This window comes from Megascapheus bottae, chromosome 9 (assembly GCF_031878675.1).
Source record: "Megascapheus bottae isolate mThoBot1 chromosome 9, mThoBot2.hap1, whole genome shotgun sequence".
In the NCBI taxonomy this organism is placed as follows: Eukaryota; Metazoa; Chordata; class Mammalia; order Rodentia; family Geomyidae; genus Megascapheus; species Megascapheus bottae.
Window position 1 is genome coordinate 51,192,996 of NC_143517.1, and position 15,445 is coordinate 51,208,440.

The window sequence follows — 15,445 nt, forward strand, 5'->3', positions numbered from 1 at the left end:
TCCTTCCTTCCTTCCTTCCTTCCTTCCTTCCTTCCTTCCTTCCTTCCTTCCTTTTCTTCTTCTTCTTCTTCTTCTTCTTCTTCTTCTTCTTCTTCTTCTTCTTCTTCTTCTTCTTCTTCTTCTCCTTCCTTCCTTCCTTCCTTCCTTCCTTCCTTCCTTCCTTCCTTCCTTCCTTCTTTTTCTTTCTTTCTATTACTTCTTCTTTTTTTGCTTTCTCCTTTATACTCAACTATCTCAGACCCCCCTTTTTCTAAGTATAAATTCCAGGAAGAAGAATTTGTGGACCCAGCTTGCCAATTTGTTTGCATTTGAGCTGGGCCAATTGGTCCTGGTTGCTGTCTGCCCTATGGATTATCTGCTTTTGTCCAGATCACTGGAGTGCTCTTGTCATTGTGAATGAGTGGCAGGTAGAATCCCTGATGACAAACGACAATTAGAGTGGGCCCTGTGGGGAGACACATCCTTTTGGAGGGAATATGGGAAAATGGGGATTATAAGCACATCCGAAGAACTGCTAGATGCCTTATATAGCCTTCCATGATCTCACAAGGGGGGAATCAGTTGCCTTTTAAAAACTAATTTTTTTTTTGGCCAGTCCTAGGCTTGAGCTCAGGGCCTGAGCACTGTCCTTGGACTTTCTCAGGGCTAGAGCTCTACCACTTGAGCCTCAGCACCACTTCTGGCTTTTTTCTATGTATGTGGTACCGAGGAATCGAACCCGGGTATTCGTGCATGCTAGGCAAGCACTCTACCCCTAGGCCAAACTCCCGGCCCTAAAAACTATTTTTTATTAGCATACATTAATTGTATAAGGAAGGTTCATTATGATAATAAATATAGAGGTTTACTTTGTACTTTGATCTGATTCTCTTTTTGATTGCCCCTGCAGTTTTGGTTTGTGTTATTTTAAGTACTGGGGTTTGAACTCAAGGTTCTTACTTCTGTAGTCAGGAGCTCTACCCTTGAACCACTCTACCAACTCTCCTTTTGTTTGTTATGTTTGAGGTAGGGTCTTTATGCCCTGGCCTCGACTTTGATCCCCCTTTGTGCTTCCCCGTGTTGCTGAGTAGACAGGTGTGTCCCACTGCATGCAGTCATTAGCTGAGATGGAGTCTTGCGTATTAATATTACTATTATTATTATTGGGGTGTGTGCAAGACCTGGGCTGAGTTGAACTGAAATATCCCTTCTCAAGTAGCTACAATTACAGACTTGTGCCACTGTGCCCAGCTGTTTTTTGTTTCTTGTTTATGAGACAGGAAGTTGCTATGTACCCAGACGGGTCTAGAACTTATTAGGCCAGACTTCCAGCCACACAAGTGCTGAACTCATGAACTTACTGCCACAGTGTCCTGGATCCTGAGATTACAGACTTGTATTACTAGTCCGAAATTGAAGTTCTGTCTTCCATGTCTCTCTGAACGAGAGGGAATGAGATGTAAATAATACTTGTAAAAATACACTGAGGTCCAACTTGGTCCAGGGTATTCAGAGACTGACAGTTCCTCAGACAACTATTATTTGGTTGCCATTTGATTGACATCAGTTTTCATTGCTAACCTGCCGGGTGACATTGAGAAGTACTACAAAGAGTTCTTGATTGCCTTTACCATGGAGAAGTCAAAAGGGTCAGGATCTGAGCGTGAGTTGCCTCCTCGCGATTCTTCTCGATATTGATAGGATTCTATCCCAGGAATGATGTTCTGTATGATTGAACAGCCTGGAAAGAATCGAGTATGTCTACCAGGCTCAAGGTCACGAAGCTATAAGCTGTATGATTATTTGAATAAGGGGTGGGCAATGAAAGATGAGGATGGACTGAAATGACAGGAATTTTAGTTTTTCTCATGTCCCTCTCACGTATTCTAACAACTTTGTTTCAAGTGCTTTATTTTCCATAATTGTTCAAAAGTGCCTCTTCTGTTCTCGCCAGTGGTGAACCCTGTATGCCTGCCATTCTTCTGCTCAAATGCCTCATGTATTACTGGATTTCAGTGATTTAGTTTATGTTCAGCGTCTGTAACGCAACTTGACTTGACTTTTCCTGAGTTTTCTTACATGTTTGGTTTAGGAGGATCACTCTACATATTGTATGTGTTTGAACAAAAAATGCTGATAATTTTGGCCCTACTGCTTGGGAAAGCGCCTGGAATGGACACTCAACGAAGGAACACAATAAATCTTCAGTTGAAAAGCACAACATTCATTGCTAAAAATAAGACTTTTTGGTTTTCTAAGTTCATTATCCTGTCCCATATTTGATGGGATTACAATCCCAGTTTCAGTTCCAGTTCCTTTACTGGAGGCTTACAGACAGGGAAAGAGTTCATGACTGTACGCTGTCTTCACCAGGTTATAGTTACTTTTCTACTAATGCTAGCATGCCTAAAAAAATTCACAGGGTGGCTTTTGGATGCATATGTCTTCATCTAGAGCAATGGAGAGCTCTAGTTCCATACTTTCCAACATTTTATAGTGGCTTAAATATGATTAAAATAAGAGCTTTGTAGGGGGTGTGGGGGGAGGGTAATGGGTACCAAGACATGTGAAAGGGTATCAATGTATGTGAATTAATGCACCTTCTATCTGGCAAATATCATGTAACCCTTTTACTAATTACAATAAAAAAATAAATAAAAAAAGAGCTTTGTAAACTGGAGGTCGTTATAGAGATGTAAAGTATTCATAATAACAATGAGAATGAAAAACCCACTGGGAGATTTGGGGGTATGTAGGATTTTTCTCTGTATTGTTCAAATTAAAATACATAAACTATATTTCTATTTTATTTGCCCTGCAGCAGCTTCTAACAGTGTCCTAGTTTTCCTGGTGGTAATTCTAAAATTTTATCCACATGCTCATCACTACCAGTATATAAAATTCTTCTAGTAACTGAATAGGTGTATATGTAATTATAGAAATAAATGAAGAGATGACCTGTCTTTCTCAGGTTTAGATAGCATGCTCTTTCTTTTGACTGCCAAATGTTAGACTCTGTTTTGGAGGTGATCTATTTGAATACACGTGCAGTCAAGCCTTTCAGAAGATTTTTTGTTTTTATCCAAAGTACTCCAGCTATGATGTCGCCATTTCCATGCTACAAAGTTCCACTCACCATAGCTGAACCATGAGAAATACATCTGTCAGTTGGGAGCTTTGAAAATGTTTTACACGCTGCCATCCTCTTGACTTATGGCATGGTGTATGTCCCCAAGTGGCGCCGTGTCCTCCTCCTCCCGGAAACACTGGCTGCATCTTCAGCATCACTTCATGGAATTGCAGCTTTCCTTACCAGAACAAGCAAGAGCCCACCTGCCTCATTAGACAATGGCTTTTCCAGAAGTGAGAGCTGATGATATACAGCTGCTCATGAGATCAATCCACAGCAATTAGAAAGAGCAAGTCCACTGCCACTCACAGAAGCGGCACAGCGTGGCAGCCCCCATGAGCAGCCTTCTGCTCTGTGAAGCTGTCTTCATGCTCTACTGGGATGCTTCACAGGGGATTGATTTTAGAGTATTAGAAGTGTCTGAGCTGTGTGTCTTTTTTGGCATTGCGTTTCTCTTATCCAGTGTTGCTCCTTGCACATATTGTATTGACTTGACCCTTATAAGGCAATGGCACACTCCCACACCATTACTTCTGATTACCTTCTCTGCCACATGTCTACCAACAAAGAGACAGGAAGTGCAGGGTGGGGCTTGTCCCTGGACTCACTGAGCTTGCTTTGTCATCATCTGCTCAAATACTTGAGCAGGTTCTATGACTCTCAAGGGAGCTGTCACTTTACCAGTAGCTGAGAGCTCTCTAAGGGCTAATATGCAACTAATTATATAAATGATAGAGACAGACAGAAACTTTATATTACTAGAAATTCATCTGCTGACTTCTTCTTAAAGGAACAGATAATGAATAAAACAGAGGGAGGTGATTTTTTTACCTGAGACTCCAATTCTTTTAACAAAGGTGGATAAAGTCACAGATCTAAGAAGGAAGTAAAGAAATAGAGGAAAAGGCTTTGGTGCCTTGTGATTCCCAGAATCCCACTCATCTCTGCAGGGGGTTGGTGTTGGTGTGACTGGATTCAGTGAGTCACTCCCACTCATTTGATTCATTTTTTCTCCCCACTGTGAAATGGAATGAAAATTACTGATGCCTTGGGTTCTGATATTGACTGAAAGATGAAAGATTCTGACAGGAGTCATAGCACTCTTAACAAAGTCTCAATGGAGCCAGAGTAGACTCTGAAGAGATAATTTGATTTACAGGGAGAGACAGAATTTGGCCTAGGAGCTCTAGAAAGACACAGGAGTGAAGAAGAAGAGGATGATGGGAAGTTACTTCATTACCATCATTTAATGGTTTTTGTTAAGGCTGGGGCACTAGTTCTTTGAGGAGTTTTTTTTTATTTTTTAAGTCTGGGCTGGTTCAATTATTACAAGTAGGGAAGTTCTTGGTCATTTGGGAGAAAAATGATAGAAATTCTTTCATGAGTAGGATACATCCTGCCAAAAATAAATTGTTCTACTGAGTTTGTACCTACTGAGCTTTTGAATGTTCTCCGACAAATTCAATAGATGAACAAAGTGTATTTGTCATTATGTAAGCCTAGGAACTAATGATGATTCTCTCAACTTTTTGACATAGTTTTAGCATGCTGAATTTTCTAAGAATGTGGTTACTATATGAATCCAGAGACTATTACATCTTTAGTTTATTCAGTATATAATCAAGATTTGTTCATTTTAGAAAATCGCATCACCAGTAGCACCACCGTTCCTGGTGTGTGACTTGACAATACTACAGGTTTGTGAGTCAGCTGAATTACAGCTGTGGGTTGTATTATATTTAGAGGTACTTATTTCATCAAATCTCCCAGTGTTATCAGTGCTCAGCTTTTATATTCTGATGTGCAAATGATTTTTTTGTTGTTAACACTTCTATTTTTATCTCTGCTTTATTTTATAATTAAGCCATTTAATTGTTTTTTGGAAAAATATTATGTGCTCAATAGGTTCTGGTATCTCTGCATTTCATTTCAGCATAATTAAGTATGTGTGGAAAGCTCTTTTTCCTATGATCAGTTGTGCTTAGCAATCCCTCTTCTTCATTTATGGTCCAACATTTTTTCCCTGTAATTTGGCTTCCATTCATCCTGATCCATTCAGCAAATTATGTATGCATACAGTAGTCCTTTTCTTATCTTTAATTTCTCTTTCTCTTGACTTAGTTACCTGTAGTCAACTACAATCCCAAAACATTAAATGGAAAATTTCAGAAATAAACAATGGACTTTTTTTGGCCAGTTGTGGGGCCTGAACTCAGAGCCTGGGCACTGTCTTTGGACACTTTTTGCTCAAGGCTAGCACTTTGCCACTTGAGCCACAGCGTCACTTCCAGCTTTTTCTTTGTATGTGGTACCAAGGAATCGAACCCAGGGCTTTGTGCGTGAGAGGTGAGCCCTTTGCCACTAGGCTATATTCCTGGTCAATGTGTATGTTTTGAATAACCATTGTGAGTAGCTTGATGAATTTTTTTTTGCCATTCTACTCTGTCCTCTCTGAGGTATGAACCATCCTTTTGTCTACAGTGTCTTTACTGTATATTCCATTCATATGGCCATGGTAGTAGAGTGACTACATTCATGAAACTTTGATACTACTGAGATTGTTCTATATTATTAATTACTATTGTCAATCTCTCACTCTACCTAATTTTCCAATGAATATTTATTATCCACATGCACATCTAGGAAGAACATTAGATAGAAGATATATAGATATAGATAGATACACTGGACAGTAGATGATAAATACAAATATGCAAGTACTTGAAGGTTAAGGCTCACATTGGAGGTCTTGGTGCATAGTCCTCATGGAAAAGTGAGAGTACTATATATTTGAACCATGCTTAGAGACTTGGTTCAAGTTTTCCCTGTGTAAAATGCAAGTAGATATCAATAGGAGAAAACACGTTGTATTGCCCAGATTTAAATGCTGGAATATCTGAGCTTCAGTCCTGATTCAACTGTTGTAGGAATGTTAATGGTTACCGGCTTAAAGAGACCCACTGGAAAGTTTGGGACAGTAAATCTCTAGGAGGAATCTAGTCAGTGTGTGGCTTGGGATTGAACTTGTGGTATCTTAAGCCAGAGTTTGCTTCATTGTCAGTATCATGTCTTGTGTACACATGAAGGCAATCAGACAAACGAGGTGATGAGGAGAGACACCCAAGAAATTATACCTGCCATCATGGATTTGCTTTCAAATGTACCTGAAAACAATCAACGTTCAATTCTTTCTATAACTTTGAAAAGGCTAGATAAATATCAGTTCCCACTTCCTGTTAGAAACAGGAAGAAGGGGAGTCATAGAAACAAATCAGTGCTAGACCTGCAGTGGGCCTTAACTAGCTTGATTAACTCTTCCCTCATGTTAAAGGTTACTAAAAATAGATATTACTTAATAAAAATAATAGTTAACACATAATAGACATTTAATATATTCCAGATAGGCTATTAAATCCTTCACACATATCACCTCACTTAACTATTAGAACTTTATTTTGTAGCCAGGTACTTGATAAGACCAAATGATGGGTTATTTGTAATAACATCCAGTTTGTCATTGCTAGTATGAAAACAGACAAATCCCTGTTTGTTGTTCTAAACAGTACTTAAAATTCTAATAGTGGCCCAAATTCCCCACTCCAAACTCCTGCCATGTTCCATCATGGAAAGACTGCAATAATAGTGGGTAAGTACCAAAGGCATACAAAATATTATTTTGATGTGAAGTATTCAAGAAAAATGGGATTTTTAGAGAATAAGAAAAATAGACTTTACTCCTAGAGCTAAGCAATGCCAGAGGAATCTATTTTCTATAATTTCACCAAAAGCTTTAGATTCCCAAATCTCAAGTAGAATCTACAGTGTTTTGTGCAGAACACTAAACTACAGACTACGTTTCCCCTCACTCAACTCTGTAATTCTCTCAGAATATTTTGTTGAGGGAGAGAAAATGGCTTCTGGTTTTAAAGGGGAAATCTTTAATCTCCAGCTGAAAGATCTTGCAATTCAGTAGCTGCAGGACTGTGCCAGCAATTGAACCTCATTGGACCTTAATTCGGCCATCTGTGAAATGGGGTGGATAAAATGGAACTACAGGACCACTTTAGGGCTAATGAGCTTCAACCAGTGCTTGGAAATGCCCAGTTACCAGTCAGTCTCCAGGGATGAAAGCTCTGAAAGCTAACCTAGAGGCTCAGAGTTGGCAGTTTTCAGATAGGGCTTGTGGGTGATCATTTCCTTCTACTTGGTCTGCTCTCTAATTGCAAAAAGATGACAGAGAGTCGAAAAGTGGTGGCAAGAGCCCAACGGTACTGCCATGGGGATAGAAATCTTGCTTATATGATTGTGGAATGCTCAGTTTCAACTCCCAAGGCTCTTATTCTTAAATTATAGCTACTGAAGCAAATCTTAAATTGGACCCTTTAAAGACAGCCACAGTTGTGGGGGCTGCATAGCATGGTTTTTAATATCAGCCATGACAATCACAGGACCAGCAGGTTTCCCTCCCCAGGTCCTTAAACAATGCTGTTTTTATTTAGATTCCAAATGTCACTTAAAATCCTCATTTGCTAGTGATGACATCTTCATTATATTCTTAATATTCTGGCCTTTATGAATTCATCAGTGTAAGCTGCAGTTCAATAGACCTTTTGGTCACTTGACATTGCATTTGAAGAGGCAGAAGAGTGCAAAGTATTTACATGGGCATTCATATAATGAATGTTTTGGAGGGCTGGTACACATGCATATCGGTAAAGACAAACAGTGGGGTCTAGGACACTGAGGTACTAGAAAGCCAAGTAGGTGCATTATATATATGCATGCGTGTATACATATGTATTGGTTACTTAATTGTAGATTAGCTAACATGATAGATTTCACACCTATGCCTTCTAATAACCTCCCATATTGTCTGTATTGTATGGCATTCTTCTTTTTCTGTAGGAAAAGTAGAATGCCAGATTTTTCTTTTTCCAGCAGATATAACTAGCAAGTTAACAAAAGGACTTGAGGATTCGAATACAATGCAGTTGTAAGCTTATTTTTTATTTATTGCATATTTATTGTATTGGTGTCTTCTTGAAAAGGCTGATGCTTGCTCTCCTCCGGTCTGAACACAATTCAAGGTGGAGGGGGAAGGAAGTTCAGACAGATTGACTACAAGGAGAGGACTGTAAAATCTCAGATGATGCAGGAGACAATGAAGGCCACAGAGGGAAAAGAAGACTGTGCCAGCCTTTGCTAGCTGTGGTGAGAGGCAAACAGGCTCTGGGTCCAAGCGTGATTGGCAGGAAATGGCCTTCAAGTCCACAGCTCTGGCAAGAAAAAAGAGGAAGGATTGAAATGAGAAAACCAATATCATATATGGTTGCTTTTTAAAAAGTTGTCTCTAAGTAGTGGTACAAAAAGATTCCAATGCATCATGCCAGTTTGTGAGTACAATGTATCTTGATCACTGTACCCTGTTCATCATTTTCCCCTAGCTCTCTCTCATCCTCATACATCCCTTCCACTTTCCTAGTTCCATTTTCACATTTACATAGTGCATATTTTGGCTTTATTCTTTCATCCTTCCTCTCTTCATTCATCTACTTCTCCTCCCCTTGACCTCACTGTCCTCTGACAACTTGAGCTTCAGTATCCTGACATTCATTTTGTTAGAAAATAAGTTAGTCATTCAAAGGGGTTACACCATTGGAATTCTTCCTTGCACATGCCATACTTTAGTTAATATGTTAATAGTTGATATGTGTGCATATGTATATATATCACAAAGTTTCATATGCTAGAAAGCTAGGGGGTTTTAACAAATACCTGATTCTCTCAATGTGTTAATAACAGCAGTCAGATCTAGGGTGCATAGATTAAAGCAAATCAAGGTTAAAGAATCTCTTTGTTTTGAAAAAAGGATCTCACCATCTCTAATCATTCCAGATCCCAGAAACAGATGTATACATGCACAGCCCTTGACACCTATTCACTCATTTAGTTTCATACCACATTTAAGCATTCTTTCCTTGCTACAATTATATAACTGTTATCTGTAGACTAGTACTCATTCATTGTCACTAAGGTCCTTATTGTTTGGATGTTCTTTATTAATTTAAAAATGTATATCCATGCTATTTGGCACAAACTTTTCACTGAAAGGTGAGTAGATTGCTCATAACACAAATGGTCAGAGCATATCTAGAAGCCTGTTTCTGGAATAGTTTCTTGGCAGAAGACATTTCTCTCCAAGCTCTGGGAATGCCAAGCTAGGTCCTAAGAAGGACGATGATGCGTTTCGTAGACAAATACTAGATAAAGATAAGTCTTGTGATGCCCTGGAAATAGTAACCATTTGAATGGTAAATGAGAGGGTGCAGATTCTTCATTACTGGCTTGGGATGGAGACGCAGACCAAAGGCAGAAACAAAGGAAGAGATCTGGACATGTTCTTGGGCAGCTGACAGATCCTGATGTTTAGAATCATTCTATGTCCATAAATGGCAGTTATTTGTGGAACAACACATGTTTGAAAAAAATTAATTTTCTCCATGAGGGTCTGTTTGTCCTGTGTATAGCCAAGCAGTCACAGTCAGCTTTGTTTCCGTTGGCTTCAGACCTTTATGGAAGAAGGTCAATGCTCTCCTGTGACCAAAGCACATTTTCACATTAGTGTGTAACACACAGCCAAGGACAGTAAAAATAGTACTGGCAAGAAAAATCCTTCAGGTTCACTGTCCACTTTCTTCCTTTCTTTATTCCTACCCTGTTGTTTCCTCTTTCTTTTCCACCGCTCTCTTCTCTTTTTGTGAAAATGGAGAGCAATCTAATATCCTTGGCCCTTTTTGTTAACTTTCTAACATTAGAGTCCAAGGATAAATAAGGTTAGGAGAGAAGAAAGCCCCAAAATGTTTAATTAAATTTGGCCAAGTAGGGCATCCTTACAAATCTATAGTTTCTTCTTTCTTGTTCCTTGTCTTCCTTGCCTTCCTCTTCCTCCTCCTCTTTCTTCCTCCCCCTCCTCCTTCCCTCCTCCTCCTCCCTTTTCTTCTTCCTTTTCTAATGTTTGTGAAAAGAATGGTCTCAGTCCCTTATGAACTTTTTGAGAAAGCTGAAAGTTGAAAACTTAGAGTTTTGATTTTTATTTCAGGTGCTATTTCCATGGAGGCTGTGGCATTCACTGCTTAGGGAAATTGGTAGCTACTATTAGATGTTTACAGCTGTGGAGAGACACAGATATTGTGTGGGAATACTATTTGTGGTCTGGTGATACACTAGCATTGATATCCTGTAGGGAAGCAAGCAAGAGTATGCCAACTTTCAAGCCACAAAACTCACCTGTAGAATAAGAATAGCATTTTTCTCTCTCCATTTGGGCTGCAATGACAAAATGCCAAACACTTATTGATTCAAAAGCAACAGAAATTTAATGCTCCTAGTTCTTGAGGATGAGAAGTCCAAACCCAAGGTACCTGCAGAGGCGTGTCTGGTGAGGGCCTGTTTCTTGCTTCCTAGGCAGGGGCTTCTCCCCATCCTCACATAGTGGAAAGGGCAGTCTCCAGTGTCTATTTCATCAGAAAAAATATTTACATTATTTAGGGGGTATTTTCAAACATAGTGGAAAAACATTTTCTGTAGTACAATAGCTTGTTATCAGTATACAATACGTAGTGATGATCATAAATTAATAACACATCTATAGGCACACTATGCACTAGAATCCAAGAAATGCTCATCTTATAATTGAAAATTTCTACACTTTGATCAGCGCTTCCCATTTCTACTGTCCTTCAGCTCTTTGAAAACAACACAATCTTCTTTTGTTATGCTTTTTTAAAACAAATGATTCCACATATAAGTAATATTACATGCTATTTTCCATTCAGTTGTCTCCTAGATATTTTCAATGTCAAGATTTCTTTCTCTTCTTATGATAGACTAACAGTCCATCATATACCATACTGAATTTTTTTCATTCATCTGTCTGTAGATACTTGATTTCATAAGTTAACTATTTATTTTCTATTATTTTTATACCATAGTCACATGTATGGGAGTCTGAATATCCACAGTAAGATTAGATAGCTTCAATCTGTAGACATTTCATTGTTAATGAAAATGAAATAGAAAGGGATTGCTGTTATGAACATAACATCATTAAAAGTTAACTTTTCTTCCCCTTAAAAATACAGGCGAACAGTAAAAAAAAAAAAGAAAGAAGGAAGGAAGAAAGAAAGAAAGAAAGAAAGAAAGAAAGAAAGAAAGAAAGAGGCCATACAGTATGACACTAAATGAAAGGACCTCCAGGCTATAGAAACAAAAGGCATATAATGAGTGATTGTTGTCATTAATGTACTATGTTATCTCTCATCTCTTTTGCTGTCCCTTGGCTATCTCATATTGTTACATATTTCACCTTGTTATCAAATATATTGTATATATGCATATTTGGTTATTTGAAATCAGATAGGGAAAGGAGGAAACAAGATGAGGGGTGGGGGTGGTGGGAGGGAAATGGGGAACCAAGACATGAGAAAGGGTATCAATGTATGTAAGTAATGCACCCGCTATCTGGTGAATATAATGTAACCCTTCTATTAATTACAATAAAAATATATATAAAAATAGATTAGCTGGGCATTGGAGTCAGTACAAACAAAATTGTGGCAGTTTACCACTAACAGCTTTAGTAACCCACTAAACCTATTAGGAGAAACTGCAATAAAGTGGAGACCATACAAGAAAAATCTTCTTCTGCAAGAATGTGTGAAAGTATACAATAAATAAATAGTTTAATGTTCTTGGAAACTTAAAAAAAAATACAGGCGAGGCCTAGTCAGAGGACTGTATTTGTGACAAAGTATGTATTAGCAACCACAACCACAACAACAGCAAACACAATAATAAGCTACATTGATTTAGAAAGGTAAAATAAAACATCTTTAGCTGAGATTTTTCCCAAATGTAAAATCCTGGCTTAAAATGCAGGGAAAGCAAGTTGCTTAGCAAAAATTCACAGAATATCTACTATTTATAGAATAATGAGCTGTGGAATGTTAGGTGCAATGAGCAGGACTTGTCTTGGAAAGTATTCTTTGCTTTGGGCTACTTTTTGATCTTCCTTCTCCCCTCGTCAGGAATAATATGCAGACTTACACTTCCAGGCAAGAGCCCAATTTTAGATCTCTATCACGCAGGTTTAGTTAGATGATAGACAGGATAACAGATGAGTTTGAGTTCGTTTGAAAAGTTACTTGAGTGGCAAGATGAAATAGTTATGATTCATGCCATAGACAGTGAGGTATTTAAACATTTTATGACTGGGGGTGGACAGGATGATTGGGGTTGTGCTGCAGGAGGATTAATCTAGTAGCTGTGTGTGGGATGGACTGGAGTGAGCGAAGGCACAGAGATCAATGGGATCATTTTCCCAGAAGGCTAGGCGAAGAGTAATGAGATTCTGAAGCACTGTGTGGGTAGAGGAATGAGGAATCAGACCTGAGAGTCAGCAGAAGCAATTGATGTGATGTGGGAGTTGATGGAGAGCTTTGAGCGTGAGATGCCATTCAAGGAAGTCTCGAATGTAGAAGGAACTGGTATAGAAAAGAGACAATGGATTTGGCTTTAGACACGTTGGGTCGATTGTCAGCAGGACAGCGCATGCAGATTGGATGGTCGGAATAGTGGATGGAGGTGCTTTGCCTCAGCCCACTAAGATCACTGTGCTGTATGGGAAAGGAGGAGGGGCCTGCTTCAGTGTCAAACTCTGATGTCAACAACAAGCAAGCAAGGAGGACATCCAGAGAGTCAGGGAAGACTTCAGAGTTCCAGCTGAAGAAACCTGCTGACCAAGGAGTGGGGTTTGTGTAGGAAGTGAAATAATAGAGGAGAGAATGGCACTGGGGACAGCCATGAAGGCCACAGGACGACTCAGCAAAGAGTTGCCACAGAGCCAAAATATAGATGCAGAAAACAAAGCCAATTTGTAGTAAATATTGCAATAAAAATTTCATTACCTGCAGGCTTATCAGTGTTCCAGAGGGAAGTAAATAATATTCTCCCAATGTGCTCTATAAAACTGCTTTCCCCATTTTCTCTACTCCAGAGACAATTTGGCTTTTCCCTTCATCTGATTAGACCTAAATCCCCTGTTGACTCACTTATGTCTTTGCTCCATCACGTATGTTTTCCAGCCGCCAAAAAGAATACAAAGAAATGTTCTCAAGAAAAATATTCCTTTTCCTTTATCCAACCCCCAGATAGTCTATAGAAGTTTTGTTTCCCCCTCGGTAACCCTGCTTTTTTTTTTTTTTTAAAGATTCTTTAGTTTAAAATATATTTGGAAAGGAAAATATTTCAGAGAACTATGTTTTCATAATTATATGCTCCCTTCATATTTTTCTTTCCCTAATATAGAACAATAATTGAGGGTGGCTGTGTCTGTAAGGAATTAGAAGATATCTTTGGCACTGCTTACTATTTTTTAAATTTTATCTTATTTTTGTGGTGATATACAGAACGGTTAGTTACATTCATCAGGTAGTGGATACATTACTTCTTGAATATTGTTAACCCTTCCCATGTTTTTCTCCCGCTTTCCTTCCCTCCACTCCTCCACTCATCCTGTTTTCCCCTTTCTTTCCTTTTTTCAAATAAACAAATAAACATGTATACAATATACCAAAGTCAGATACAGTAGCAACATGAGATAAACCTTAAGGGGAAAAGAAGAGAAAAGAAGTAACTTCACATAGTAGCTGCTTATTATGGGTTTTTTTTTTGTTGTTGCTTTTTTTTTTAACTCAGCAGTTCTGCTTCCTCTCCCAGACAGAAAACTAGCTTTGTTTTGTTATTGATCAATATGTGGAACAGCAGAAATTGATCATCCTTCTAGTCAATGAAGTCAGATCATGTTTTCTGTGATTGAAGTCCTCTTTCCAATAGTTCTTACTGAGACTCTAGTTTGATTTTTCAGTGATAAAACCAACAGCAAAATGTTAACTATCTGTCATCTATTTGCATATGTTCAGTGGCTCAGGATACATGCATACATTAACATACTGTCTGTATATACATGTACAGTCGTAGTACTGACAAGACTTATATAACATACCAGATATGCTTTCTTTAATTGATAGATAGGTGCATTGAAGACAATCCATTGACTGTTTTTTTAACCTTTGGATTATGAATCCTGTAACATAAACTATCTCAAAAGCAAAAGGACTATCTCAGAAAAACCATTACCCAGTACATAAAAGCAAATCATAGGCATTTTCCATTAACATGCAAATAATATTTTTTCCATATATTTTTATTGTAATTAATAGAAGGGTTACATTACATTTGCCAAATAGAAGGTGCATTACTTCACATATATTGATACCCTTTCTCATGTCTTGGTCCCCATTTCCCTCCCTCTCACCCCCACAAATAATATTTTTTCTTCTTTGAATAATGAGAAAATGTTAAAGGAATGGCCTTCTTCCAGATTGCAATGACCAGTAGAATCCTGAACAAATTATAAGCCAGATCTGGGCTGGTCAAGCAGTAGGAATAGGGTTGGCAGAGTCTGGGCATACATTTACCCACCAGTTTTGTCTGAGGTCTGGAAATGCAGGATCAGCACATGGCAATTCACTTCTATAGTCCTCGAGAGTTGTTCCAGCAAGGCTGACAACAGAATCATGGGAGGTAGGCAAGTATGAACAGAAGAGAGATCCTGTAGATGGAGGAAATAATGATGGAATGTCCTGGAGAGAAAGAGGAAAGACCAGACACAGGCTACAAGGATGAGTCTACAGAGTTGTTTTCTACTTTCTCAACCAACTTCACTCTTCTGAACCCATTCATGAAAGCAGTAAACCTTCCTCTACCATGGAGTCTCTAAGCCTAATTGTGATGCGGCCACATGACATAAACATTAACAATTCTTTTATTTTGGAGTCCCATTTTTTTGGAGTGTGAATATCCAGGAGCATGAATAAGTTACCCTTGAGCAGGTTGCATTTATACACATGTTGTTGAGTATCCAATGAATACATCACTCATTAAAATGGACACTACACAGTCCTATTCCTAAGCAAGGACTGAAGTGTTTGGTATACAGAACCATTGGAATGGGTGCAGAATACTGGACCATATAACAGAACTATCAAGACCAAGCTCTCTTGGCCTTCCTTAATCTGCTTTCTTCTTTTTCTCCATGTGTTCCAAATGGTTACATGAACCTTAAATCAGCAGCTATTAGGAACGATGGGCTTGTCCACAAAGTTACTGAAGCAGGACCAGGAAGGTAGGTGCTTAGGTGCTGATGGACTCTTGGTCCAAAGCCAGGCAAGGAGTTAGCAGGTATGGTGTGGGATGGATCTGCATTTCTAGTAAGAT

At 38.7% G+C, this 15,445-nt stretch overlaps 1 long non-coding RNA gene across 1 annotated transcript; it reads right to left on the bottom strand.

The window, feature by feature from the left end:
• Positions 1-10,396: 10,396 nt before the first annotated feature.
• LOC150059163 (uncharacterized) lies at positions 10,397-14,887 on the bottom strand. Its single transcript, XR_016536601.1, has 3 exons — positions 14,651-14,887; positions 10,531-10,623; positions 10,397-10,435 (listed from the first exon to the last, which is right to left on the bottom strand). It is a non-coding gene; the product is annotated as an uncharacterized LOC150059163 (long non-coding RNA).
• Between the last annotated feature and the right edge of the window lie 558 nt (positions 14,888-15,445).